The sequence below is a fragment of the Rissa tridactyla genome, chromosome 5 (genome assembly GCF_028500815.1).
Source record: "Rissa tridactyla isolate bRisTri1 chromosome 5, bRisTri1.patW.cur.20221130, whole genome shotgun sequence".
NCBI lineage: Eukaryota > Metazoa > Chordata > Aves > Charadriiformes > Laridae > Rissa > Rissa tridactyla.
In genome coordinates, this window is record NC_071470.1 from 49580048 (window position 1) to 49592779 (window position 12732).

The 12732-nt window shown below is 39.8% G+C and overlaps 1 protein-coding gene across 3 annotated transcripts in view; it reads left to right on the top strand.

Moving 5' to 3' along the window:
* TNKS (tankyrase) overlaps positions 1 to 12732 on the top strand; it is a 143032-nt gene that overhangs the window by 76578 nt on the left and 53722 nt on the right. The gene's annotated exons all lie outside the window — the stretch shown is intronic.

Consider the following 12732-nt stretch of genomic DNA (forward strand, 5'->3'; position numbering starts at 1 on the left):
ACCTTTTATAAAAAAAAAAACCAAAATGTACTGTTGCAGATGAATAAAATAACTAAGGGAGGAAAGTTGTTATTTGTAATTGAACATTGTCTGGGTGAGGTGGTTAGTATTCGGCTTGGCTCCTAATGCCCTGCCACGTAGACTGTATTGATGTGCTTAACACCTTCTGCATTTTCTTAAATTTTACACTATTGTTTTGACGTTCTCTGGCAGGGATGTTTGAATGAGTTAAATTAAGGATTAGGCTGAAACTGGAGGAGGGAAGAAAATACAGAGTGAGAAGTAGATCCTATGATTTTTGATGTTTTAGACATCAAGATGATGGTCTGTCTAGACTGGATTTACAAACGTTGGTTATTTATTAATTTTTTTCATTTCTGTGTACTAGAATGTTCTTAATCTGCATCTCTTAAAAACGTCTCTCACGTGTAATGTTACGTGTCACTCTTGGAGAGAAAAGCATGGGAGTGTTTTCCTTTATAGTTTTCTTTATTTTTGGTGGAGTGTTTTGGAGCATAGCGTAAAGATCTGCCCATTCTGGAGCTATTGTGGAACAGCCTAGTTCCACTGAAATCAGTGGGGATAGGCCAGTTGACGCTGCCTTTTACATTAAAAGAAATGTTGTTACTGATTATGAAAAATGTACCTCCATTGTGAAAATACTGCTATTTTTAATACACATTTTAAAATGTTTTCTCGGTTGTAATACCTATGATACCTAATATGTGAAAGAAAACCCAGTCAGTTTTCGCTTGTTTACATTTATCACTGATTGGAAGTTTTATGAATCTTCCAGGTTTTTAAAACAATTAATTTTACAATCTGAGGACAGGTAAATGAACAAGGGCTTTATTTAGTTCAGCTGTGTCAGAACTGGTGAAATAGTCCCCATATTTTTAGGTTAAACGTATTGCCCGTAGTTCTTTGTTTCCCTTTTCTTTTTTTTAAGACTTTACTATTAAAATGAGATTATATTTAGGTAATAATAGTGCAGAGTGTTGTTATAATTAAGAAGGTGGTATACAGCAGTGCCTTACTAAGTAACTGAGTCCCCATCACTATTGATTCAAGGCCAAAGGGAGAGTTGTGATTCTGTCAATATAGAAAGGAATAAGCCCTTGCAGAAGTGTTATCTACAATATTTATCACTCTTAAAACAAAAAAAAAACAAAACAAAAAAAACAACAACAAAACAAAAAACAAACAGCACAAAAAACCCTAAACCAAAACAACAACAAAAAATAATGGAGAAAGCTAGTGGAAAATATTTATGAATTATTGCTGTCTCTGAATTACTTTGAAAATTTATGCCCAAAGCTCAGAAAGCATATTGCAGTTAAAGCTAACCAATGTGGACACTTTAATAATTTGTTTGTGTGTTTGGTTGTTGGTAAATGCACTGATTATTAAAAGTCCTTTTAAGATGGCTTGCCGTTTATATTAATTAGTTTTTTTAAATGATGTCTACCATATCTTTATTTTTTTCCCCACTGTATGTGTACAGACTGTCAAAGGTGAAGTAATTCTCTCTAGCAAGTGTACTATATAACTATTATGTATTTAATTTTTAAGGCAAAGCTTTCAGGTCCTGTACTAGTGCAAGATTACTTGGGATTTAATCATTCTAAGCTGCGCTGCAATTAAGTGAACTTTTCAGCCTACAGCACAGCATTCTTGTAAATGAAAGTCTTCGCTGGTGTAGCTGCCTCCGATTGGCCAACGCTGATTTACAGCAGCTGAAAATTTGTCCATTTTGGAAGTTGGTTTTTGCATTCCCTGATGCTTTTCATAGTTATTTTTTCCAGATCCCTTGAGTTTTCAAGCCTCAAACTTATCACAGCATAAGGCCACAGACTTAATGCAGCTGTCAGGGCAAGGAAGTGCAGACTCTGCGGAGTGGCCTGAGGTTCTCAGCATCACGTGTACTCTGCAATACAGACATAGCCACAAATTCTTGTGCACATGCTTCTCCAGTTTGTGCATTTCCTCGGCTTTGCATGTTTCTGAGATGCCCTGCATTACTCTCATAAGGGAAACATTTAGCTTGGTAGGTAGAAAAGTAAATTGAGTCCCAGTACTGGAGGGATAATTATTTTTTCCATATAGCAGGGGATGGTAGGGTGTTGGGTTTTTTCATATTTTGGGTTGTGAGTTTCCAGAAGTTGTCATCTAACACCCATTGCACTAGATCTGAATAGCAGAATAGTCAGGATATTGTTAATCACAGTATTGCTTATTTCATTGCTATATGCACTTCAACATTTCTTTTTTTTTTTTTCCTGGGGATCTCTTGTGTCTCATGCGTTCTAACTTCTGGAGTTCCTGGATTTCCCAAACACCACATCTGCTGTGAGGGTGTGCTTCACAGAACATATAAAAGGGATGGAAAACTCTAATGGTAGCTTACTGGTTTGAAACCAGGTTGGGTTGGAAATAATAAAGACTTAACTGTGTTCTGTGTGCTGCTTGCAGGCTTTTCGAAAAGTACCGATAGCCAGAGTCTGATTCCTACTGGACAGGAGTCCGTGCTGGTAACACAGTTACAGCTGGTGCTGATAACTATCACTCCATCTGTTTATTTAGCATAGAGATCAAAAACTGAATAGGAGTGAAAACTGAACTTGCTTCTTCCCCTCCAAGTCACAGTTTAGATAGATTATGTGAGCATTGTAGAAATGTTCACATTACTGAAGCTCTTCAACTGTTACCTGAAGAGGGAATTTGTTCTCTGTTACTACTCTTGCAATTATTTTCTGGAGTGAAAAATGAAGGTGTCTGTATGCAAACTAAAAAAAAAATTATACATCAGGAAAAGCATTCCTGCATACCAAGGATCTATGTAATTTCTGAGGTTTTGTTTTGATGACCAAGGAAAATCAACAGTAATATCTCAGAGAAACAACTATTTCATTCAGCTACATAATGGCTGATTTTTGAGGAAGTATTGGTTTATGTGCCTGTTGAATGTATATCAGGGCACAAGTAATAGTGCACAAGTACAGAGCTGTGCAGTACAGCGTATGCAAGTTAGTGTTATGCAAGGGTAAGATTTCAAAAGAACTGTTTGTTTTGAAACTGTCCCATTTGCTTGCTTTTTAAAAAGCAATACCTGAGCTGAAATATAATAGTCATTTTTCATGCCTTTTAATCTTGCTTTGATTTTTTTTTTCAAACCAGAGACTGAGAAATCACAGAATTGTTAGGATGCAGTATTGTATGTAACATAAAATTTGTGTGTTATACCACTTCTGTTTAGATTGCTTCACAAAGTATTTGCTCTGTCAAAACAGAACTTAGACAAAATGCTCGTGGGCACCTTCATATTTCTGATGGGTCTGAAACTTCACTGTGTCCAGGCTCTGAGCTCTGCCAAGCTGTTTAGTCTCTATGTAATCTATAGAAGTAATGACTTCTAGAAGACATGCTACAGTATGGAAATTAACAGACGGTACTGAACTTTCACACTGTTAAAAAGCCAAGCCACCCATTTACAAGTCTGTCTACATAAACGTGTGTGGGCTCTGAAGACCTGCTTTACAACTGCTGTTATTTTCGCTTAAATATTTTTTTCCTCTGGGGGTATCTTTTTCAAGACTCAGTTGTGGGTGAATTGTCAAAAAATGTTTTTGACTATTTTAAAACAACAGGTTCCTACCTGCTACAGGAAGCTAAAGCTGTATTATTTTGCTGGATTTCTGACTTGTAACAACAGTCACAGCTTAACTAATCCAGTAGTTAGTGGCAACAGACAGGCTTAAAATAGAATGTATGATGCTTGCATGTTGAGTTGAAGCCATCTCTTAGCCCTCTCATTTCCTTTAGAAAGCCATTGTTGACACTTGAAAGGTGTTTCAGGAAGAAATTGATGTTGCCTCCATTTTTAAAATAAAGAAGTATCTGAGCTAATAAGGAAGCACTGGTTTAACAATTCAGATGAGGACTCTTCTCTACAAGGCAGACTTCCCACGTCACTTCTTATAGAATCATAGAATCTTCATGGTTGGAAAGGACCTTTGAGATCATCGAGTCCAACCAAACAACCTACAATCTCTGCCACTAGAGCATGCCCTGAAGTGCCACATCTAGATGTTTCTTAAACACCTCTAGGGATGGTGACTCAACCACCTCCCTGGGCAGGCTGTTCCAGTGCCTGACCACTCTTTCAGTAAAGTAATTCTTCCTGTTATCTAACCTAAATCTCCCCTGCCGCAACTTCAGACCATTTCCTCTGGTCCTGTCATTATTCACCTGGGAGAAGAGGGCAACACCCACCTCTCTCCAGCCTCCTTTCAGGTAGTTGTAGAGGGCAATGAGGTCTCCCTTCAGCCTCCTCTTCTGCAAGCTAAACATGCCCAGCTCCCTCAGCCTCTCCTCATATGACTTGGTCTCCAGACCCCTCACCAGCCTGGTAGCTCTCCTCTGGACCCGCTCCAGCACTTCTATGTCCCTCTTGTACAGAGGGGCCCAGAACTGAACACAGTACTTGAGGTGAGGCCTCACCAGTGCTGAGTACAGAAGCACGATCACTTCCCTGCTCCTGCTGGCCACGCTGTTCCTGATACAAGCCAGAATGCTGTTGGCCTTCTTGGCCACCTGGGCACACTGCTGGCTCACGTTAAGCTGGCCATCCACCAGCACCCCCAGGTCCTTTTCTGCCGGGCAGCTTTCCAGCCACTCTCCCCCAAGCCTGTAGCATTGCTTGGGGTTGTTGTGACCAAAATGCAGGACCCGGCACTTGGCCTTATTAAACCTCCTACAGTTGGCTGTGGCCCATCGATCCAGCCTGTCCAGGTCCCTCTGTAGAGCCTTCCTATCCTCAAGGAGATCAATACTCCCACCTAGTTTGGTGTCATCTGCAAACTTACTGAGGGTGCACTCAATCCCCTCATCCAGATCATCGATAAAGATATTAAACAAAACCGGCCCCAAAACTGAGCCCTGAGGGACACCACTGGTGACCGGCCGCCAAGAGGATTTCACCCCATTAATCACAACTCTCTGGGTACGGCCATCCAGCCAGTTTTTAACCCAGCAAAGAGTACACTTGTCTATGCCATGATTCGCCAGCTTCTCCAGGAGAATGCTGTGGGGGACGGTGTCAAAGGCCTCACCAAAGTCCAGATAGACGATGTCCACAGCCTTCCCTACATCCAGAAGGCGGGTCACGTGGTCATAGAAAGAGATCAGGTTGGTTAAGCAGGACCTCCCTTTCCTAAACCCATGCTGGCTGGCCCTGATCCCTTGGCTGCCCTGCACTTGCCGTGAGCGCTCACTCAAGATGATCCTCTCCATGATCTTTCCTGGTACCGAGGTCAGGCTGACAGGCCCGTGGTTCCCTGGATCCTACTTCCCACCCTTCTTGTAGATGGGCGTCACATTAGCCACCCTCCAGTCATCTGGTACCTGCCCTGTTGACCAAGACTGTTGATAAATGATGGAGAGAGGCTTGGTGAGCTCTCCCACCAGCTCCCTGAGTACTCTTGGGTGAATTGGAACTTCTTGACAGCTGAACTTCTTGACAGCTTTCCAAAGTGAACTGCATCCAGCTGATATGGTAGCTATTAGCAATGGGAGGTTGGATTTTTGTTTTGAAGTTGGATTTTTGCTGGTATATAATATCCTGCTGCTGTACTACATTACACATGCTCAAATCATGCTGGCACTAAAATACTCAGGTGTCAGTTGAATAAAACCTTCTCTTCCTGCGAGGGAACCCAGCTCCTCTGGTCAGGAGCTACTCAAAAACCAGTTTGTTTTGCTTCTTTTCTCAAGGTTCATCTCTTTTGAAGTAAAGCAAGTATCTGAGATTTTGAGTGCTTTGGAGCACAGGACAATTATGTTTCTGTAAAATAAAATACATGCCTCATGTTTTGAAAGCATCGTTTCCATTGATCTGTAGCAGCTGTGTTTTGTATTTACATATTGTATGAACTATGTGAAAAACAGCAAATACCACAGCATTACCAATGAACAGCTTGGTCTCAGGCATTTGTTCAATGTGAGGCAGGAATTGCTACCAGAAGGCAGCAGAGAATGCAATTCCTCCACAGCTACATTGTTTTTCTTCCTGCACCTTCCCTCCCTGCCTTGTTCCTTAGAAACTAGAAACGTAGAAATTTCTCGAACGAGTGAACCAGGGAGCCTGCACACAATGCACTTTCCCAGTGCGGGATCATCCAGCACTGTGGATAAAGCAGTAATCCCATAGAAAAAAAATAATAGGCAGTTATTTATTAAAAAGCCATTTCTAGCATGCATGCGATCCTACTTCATTTTATTTCACTATAGTCTTCTGGCCCTTAATGCCCCTTTCTTTGTTTATTCCTAGTTTTCAGTCCTTAAGATCTCCCAGTACCAGTCCTTAATACGTGGTGTTATGCCTCTCCCATGCCTCTGTTGTTATGCCTTTCCAAACCAGATGTAGACAACCCTGGATCTAGAGCACAAGTAGCAGGCCTTTGCAGTAAGCTTTGTGAGTCATAGGAGGGAGATGGACTTGCCTCTTGATTTTGAGGCTGTTTCTTCATCCTGTTTTCTTCATCCCATTCCTTCCTGCCACACAGGCATTAATTTTTCTTGTGCATGGTATCATCCAGTTTCATGGATGCAGGGTACAGATGTAAGAAATCCAACTCTGAGAAGGTCTACAATGCAGTGCCGAGTATGAGCATCCTTGACCTGAAGCAACACCTGCACAAGATCTTGCGTGTGTGCGTCTTGTGGAGAGGACGGAATGCCCCTCAGCTCCTGGTGTGGGACACTTCTGATACCAAGTAACGTTCTCTTGGATGGGGATGCGCGTTCCTTCTCTCTATGTGCATCTAGCTTGATCAGCCTGTAAACAAAGGGCTGATAAATAGAAATTGAATTCTAACAAGATCAGTTGAGTTATGTCTCCTCTTATCAGGGAGTCTCCAATTTGCTGCTGGTGAGTGGATTTGCCAGCCCTTGTTCCAGAATTCTGGTTGTTCTCAACCATTTTAATGAAAAATCCTGCAGTTCAAAAGAAAATTGGTATGCCTTCCAATTTCTGAGTCTATATGGAACAATCGATCCATGTTTTCACAAGCTTTTTCTTTACAGTTATTAAACCTACAGACTTCAGCAGAGGTTGAGATTCTCTGCTTTAGGGGCTGGGTGTTGAAGAAAAATGCTATGCATTGCAAGACTTGTGAACAAATTGTGTGCTGGTGACACTATAAACCTTTACAATAGTGTGCGTTTTTCTTGTGCTGCAGTAATAAAAATGAAAACTAATACCAGATAAACCTAACTAATACCACATCTGTGGTGTACAGATCATACGCAGATGAGTATGGAACATCTTTTGAAAGCAATTATTTCACATATAATAAAAAGTGTTGTTTAAATGTTGTGAGAATACACACTTTTCTACAAATAAAAGTGCATATTTGAGCAAAAGACTTGTGAGCACGTACTTGATGCAAGGCATTTTTGTCATACCCCAAGGCTATGTCTGAATCTTTGTGTGTATTCTACGCATATGTATATTTTTTTGTCACATGTAATATTATTTAGTGTCACAACGTACATCTCATCTTCCCCAAGATTTTGTGAGCTTTTTCTGCTGGTATACATTGTTTGTGGTGTTTATAGATATATCAAAAGTCTCTAGTCTCAAGGCTTATCTGCAACAAAAAATAACTTGTGTGGAGGAGAGGAGCAAAGGAATCATACATTGAAACCAGATTAGTAGTTGACTCTGTATATTCTTGGTTCAGAACAAGGTTTCTCCTTTATTAGTCTAATAAAATACAAAATTTTTAAAATATATTAAAAAATTTTTAACTAGAGAATCTCATTTTATTTCAGAAAAAAAGACAGCTCCACATGGAGTAAATCCAAACCGGTTATTCCAGAATAACTGGGTAGACAAGCCCTCACTGAATCTGCTCACTTGCTGCTTACTGGCATAAAGTGTCAGTCTGGCTTTGATGAAGTACTATAAAACCACTTTTGTGGGTTAGAAATGTGCAGATTTTGGGCTCTTCGTTTGTGGTCCTGCAAAGATTATCCAGAAGTTTCATGATGCATGATTACAGCTTTTTGGAACTGTAGTTATCAAAATAAGCGGTGACAATGTACCCTGTCAGCTAATGTTTGCTAGCATAAAGTTGGCCGTGACTGGTGACTTCTAAACACTGTAGTCTTTGTTGACACCGATCTTGAATGTGTTTTATGGAATGCATGTGTATCAAAGGTACATCTAGTGGTTTGAATGTGTGTACATACATAGATATAAATAAATTTAAAAGTATATAGGTGTATATATACCTATATATACCCACATATATATTCCTATACACTGTTGTATATACCTAGCTATATGTACTTATATATGCGTATGTGTATATCTCAAAAGATATAGCTAGGTAATATGCTTGCCTAGGGGAAGATGTGAGCCAGCACTGCCCTATTTCTGCAAGTTAGTTTTCTGGGGACTGAGGGAGGATGGAGAGCACGTCTATTTCTATTTAAAACAAAAATGTTATTCCGAAAGCTTTTTTCAAAAATTTGTGATTTAAGATCCGTCTTTACTGTGGTCAGTGCCAGCTGCATTCTGCAAGTGCAATAATTGTTTGTGCTGCTTCTGCAGCCTCACCAGTGACCCATATTGGGTACAGGCATGTATACAGTCATGGGAGAACATGTCATCAGATGCCAGCTGCTCTGTGACAACTGACCTATATATGCTCTTATCCCACCCCAGCTACGAAGTCATTCACAGTTCCTGAGTAAATGAAGTGAAAAGGGGCAGCTGGGTCCAGCCTCAGTTATTCTGTGATACCTTGGTGCCCCACAGGAATATATTTGTATGGTCCGTACCCTCAGCTTTGATTTGGATGGAGGGCTTCACAACTTTAGAGCCTACCGCTGTGTATGCTATAACTAGGAGGACTGACGGAGGGAAGAAGAATGTCCTTCTAAGCAACTCTTCCTTAGTGAATATGTGCCTCAGTGGTGAAAATAAGTACCGTAGATCAGATGCAGACATTTTTGTACTCTTTTCATACTTCTCTGTAATTGAGTTAAATATTTTAAATCAAAGTCTGCACTCAAAATTAAGGGTCCTTCCTGCATTTAGGTAATGGAGCACTGTGAAAAAGGTGACATTTCCAAAATTGCAAAAAGGTTACAAAGCAAATGCCATAATGTTCATGATGTGCCTGGGGCAGAAGTGTACAATGCAGTACACACAAAAAGAACATTTAAAAACGGCCATAACTGTATTTTACCTTTAAAATACCATTTTGTTTATTTAAAAAGATAGTTCAAAGGATTCATGTCAGAAATAGTGACAAGTTATGCTCTTTCTTATGCTGTGATCCCATCTTACTTCATTAGCCAGGCATGGTCAAAGTGGATAACACAAGAATCCCTCCCCTGACTTTGTACGGTACAGATAACTTGGCTTAATTTCTGTCCCTGGTGTCACTTAACACTCTCTATAGCCAAAGATTATACCTTTTGAATAAAATGTGAAACTGATCTACCTGCTCTAAGTTTTCTGTTATGGGATCTTAAATATTTAAAAAAAAAAATTTCAGTGAGTATCCCTTCACCTGTTTTCATTTTCTTCAGAAATTATTTGAAGTGTAGTCTATCATGTCCACAACTAGAAAATGTGCACTTGAAGGACAGGAAAGAAATTGTTTGCTCTGTAATCATTCTCTCTGTATTGTTATCTAAAAATCAGGAAATCTCATTAGTTAGGTCTTAATCAATGTGCTCCTCAGGAAACCTTCAAATGTATTAAAGGTGTGGGGGTTTTTTATACCTGAACTGTTTCCCTTTGATGATTAGCTTCACACAGGGGACGGCTTTTTGCATTATGCTCTTATCCGTCTACTGTCAAGAGAACATGCCCGCTCACCAGGGTCCTGGTACGAGAATGACTTGTTTCTTCTAAGCTGTGTACCGTGCAAAGAGTTCCTTTAGTTCCTCCTCAATGATTTCTCACCTGCAACAGCTCCATTTCTTGCCCTAGCATCACCTTGCCCTACTGGACTGTCTGGTGGATTTTGTATTCTTGGTGGGTTGGAAGAAGGATTTATGACTGATTTGAATTCCTTTCACTAGTTACTGCTCAAACTGGTTTTGCCTGTCTGATTGTATTTTTACCTTTAATCTGCTGGAGTTTATGATCCTTGTGATTTTCTTCAGCTTGTAAATTCAGCTTTTTGAATGATGCCTTCTTAAGTCTAGTAATCTCTTTTAGTTCGCTGTTAGTCACACTGGCTTCTTGCACTTTGTCAAGCCCTTCCTAATAGAAGGCATGCGTTAGCACAGCAGTTCCAGTATTGTCTCCATTAGGAGTCTTTATGCTGTCTTCAAGGACTTAATTCTCTTAGATACCACTTTTAGCTTATTGTTAAAAAAACTTCCCAATTTTTTGCATAGCTCCACTTTCTGAAGGCTAGCACAGTCATGTTGGATTATTTTAGCAAGCATTTCCCCCACAGGTAAGTTGAATCTAAGCATGTTACAGTCACTGTTAAAAAGCAACTTCTACTGCAAGGTTTTGCACCAGGCGTCGCTTGTTACTTGGTACCAGCTCAGTAGTTGCATTTACTCCTGCAGCCTCCCTAGCCAACTTCTCTGTTAAACAATCACGGATACTAACCAAACATTTCAGCTGTTAAATTACCCAAAGCCCTTCTGTTTTCTGCCGTTGCTGCCTCTCTGACTTCTCTGAGCGCATCAGTTATCACTTGCTAATACAACCCCATCATTGACTTCGTAGGTAATATGGGTAACTTAGAGTGATCAGTTTAGTTCTAAATGAAAAGAACTACAAATACTTATGTGCAAAGAGAGGTGTATTTTCATAACCATTTCTAAAACTGTTGTTGAAGTTGACTGAGCAGGCAGCAGATGAATAATAAAAAGGGAGGAAAATGCCAAAATAGGGCATTGTAATTGATGATGGATGTGTCATTGATGAACAAGAAAATTGAGGTTATTTGATTAGTCTTTTTTAAGTAATATAATACACTTGTACTTATAAAAAGAGACTTATTTCTTACAGATGAAATTATTTAGAATATTCATATTCTAATAACCGTAACTTTTCAATTTTGAAACATACTAAAAAGAAGCGCAAGATAAATTCACTGCCTTTTTTCCTGTATTTTGCAAGGCTCCTCTTCAAAGGAACAGGGAAGCCTATTTGACTGGATTATAAAGGCATTAAATTCTGAAATTTGCAAATTATCACTGTAATGCAAAAGGAGCATTTTGTACGTTTAATTTTGTGAATGATTTTAGATCTCGTGTTTTAATTTCATGCCAAAATATAAGGCATAAATATTTATTTCACACTGAGCACTGGAGCTGAAATGCAATCAATTTGCAAGTGTTCTTAACAGAGTTCATTCTGACCCTACATTCAATAAAATAGTGAAGTGCTGGTTTGATTGTCATGTTAGCAGAGGGAACAGTCAAATTAATATATTTTGAGAAGCTTTTCTTCTTTCTTAATAATGTGAAAATCTTATGAACTGAAACCTGGAAAGTTTCTAGTCGGAAGGGGAAGGAGGAGAAGCAAAGTAAATATTTAGAGACAGAATTGGAGAAGTGGTAAAAATAATAAGAGATATAAAAAGAAAAGGAAATAAAAGATTGATAGTTGACTGATAGAAAAAAGATTTTGATAGCAAGTGGAAAAAGAGGAGACTGAAACAGCAAAAAATAGCAGAGTTTTGGTTCTCTGGTGTTGCAGTGTGCATCCTCTTCAGATTGTTTTAATGTCGTATGTAGGCCTTCCCCAGGCATCTGGCATGGCTCTTTGGAGAGGAGCCTCTCATTAGCACTTGTTTGTGCTGCCAGAGCAACACCTAAATATTTCATTAAAACGAAGGAACAGCAGCCTGAGCAAATAATTAAAGAACAGAATTCTGTAGCTTTGGACACTGACTCACAGAACAGATAAAAATGTATGCATTTGTCTTGGAAGAGGGGAGAAAGTTGTCTCATCCTGCTTTCCTGGAGTCATAAGCATTTGCAACTTGCAATTTGACAAGATTTGACAGGTTGAGACTTAGGCTGCGGACTGTGCTGGCTGGCACTATGATGCTTTCAAAAACTCTGCAGAAACTTGTCTATCCGTGCCCCATTGCTCAGACCAGCATCAGTAGCATCTGTTCTTCCCCATGCACTAAACTTGGAATCACAGCTTCCAGCGTGTGACTTAACAAATACAATTTCCAGCTGTTGACAGAAGAGAATCTTGCATGCCCGTGTGCTCGGTCCACCAGCCCTGAAGTTTGTTCCCTAGCTGGCAGGTGTTGCCAGATGCTCCTTGGAATACTAGAGGTTTGAATAACTTTAGTTAATAAGATTGCAGGGGCAGTTTCTTCTTCCTGCCTTTGCCTCAGCAAGAGCCAGTCGTACTTCAGTGCCCAGATCAGACTTGTCCATTTTTGACTTGCATTTCTGACAGATTCCAGGTGATGAAGCAACAAAAATGGCCATCCTGGACACAATTATACTGTAAGTAATTCCTGTGTAGTGTTTTGCCATATCTTTCAAGGCAGTATCTATCTCCTTTTAGTGTTAAATAACATTAGCAGCATTCCCTTAGGAGAAGAGAGTGGGTCTTTACTGTCATTTCATCTTTATGTAGCTCAGCAAGCCACTATTCCCTCAGCTGCCATCATCTATCACCAAAGAAGCAGTGTATACTTCTCTACTTCTCTGATAATCCATCTC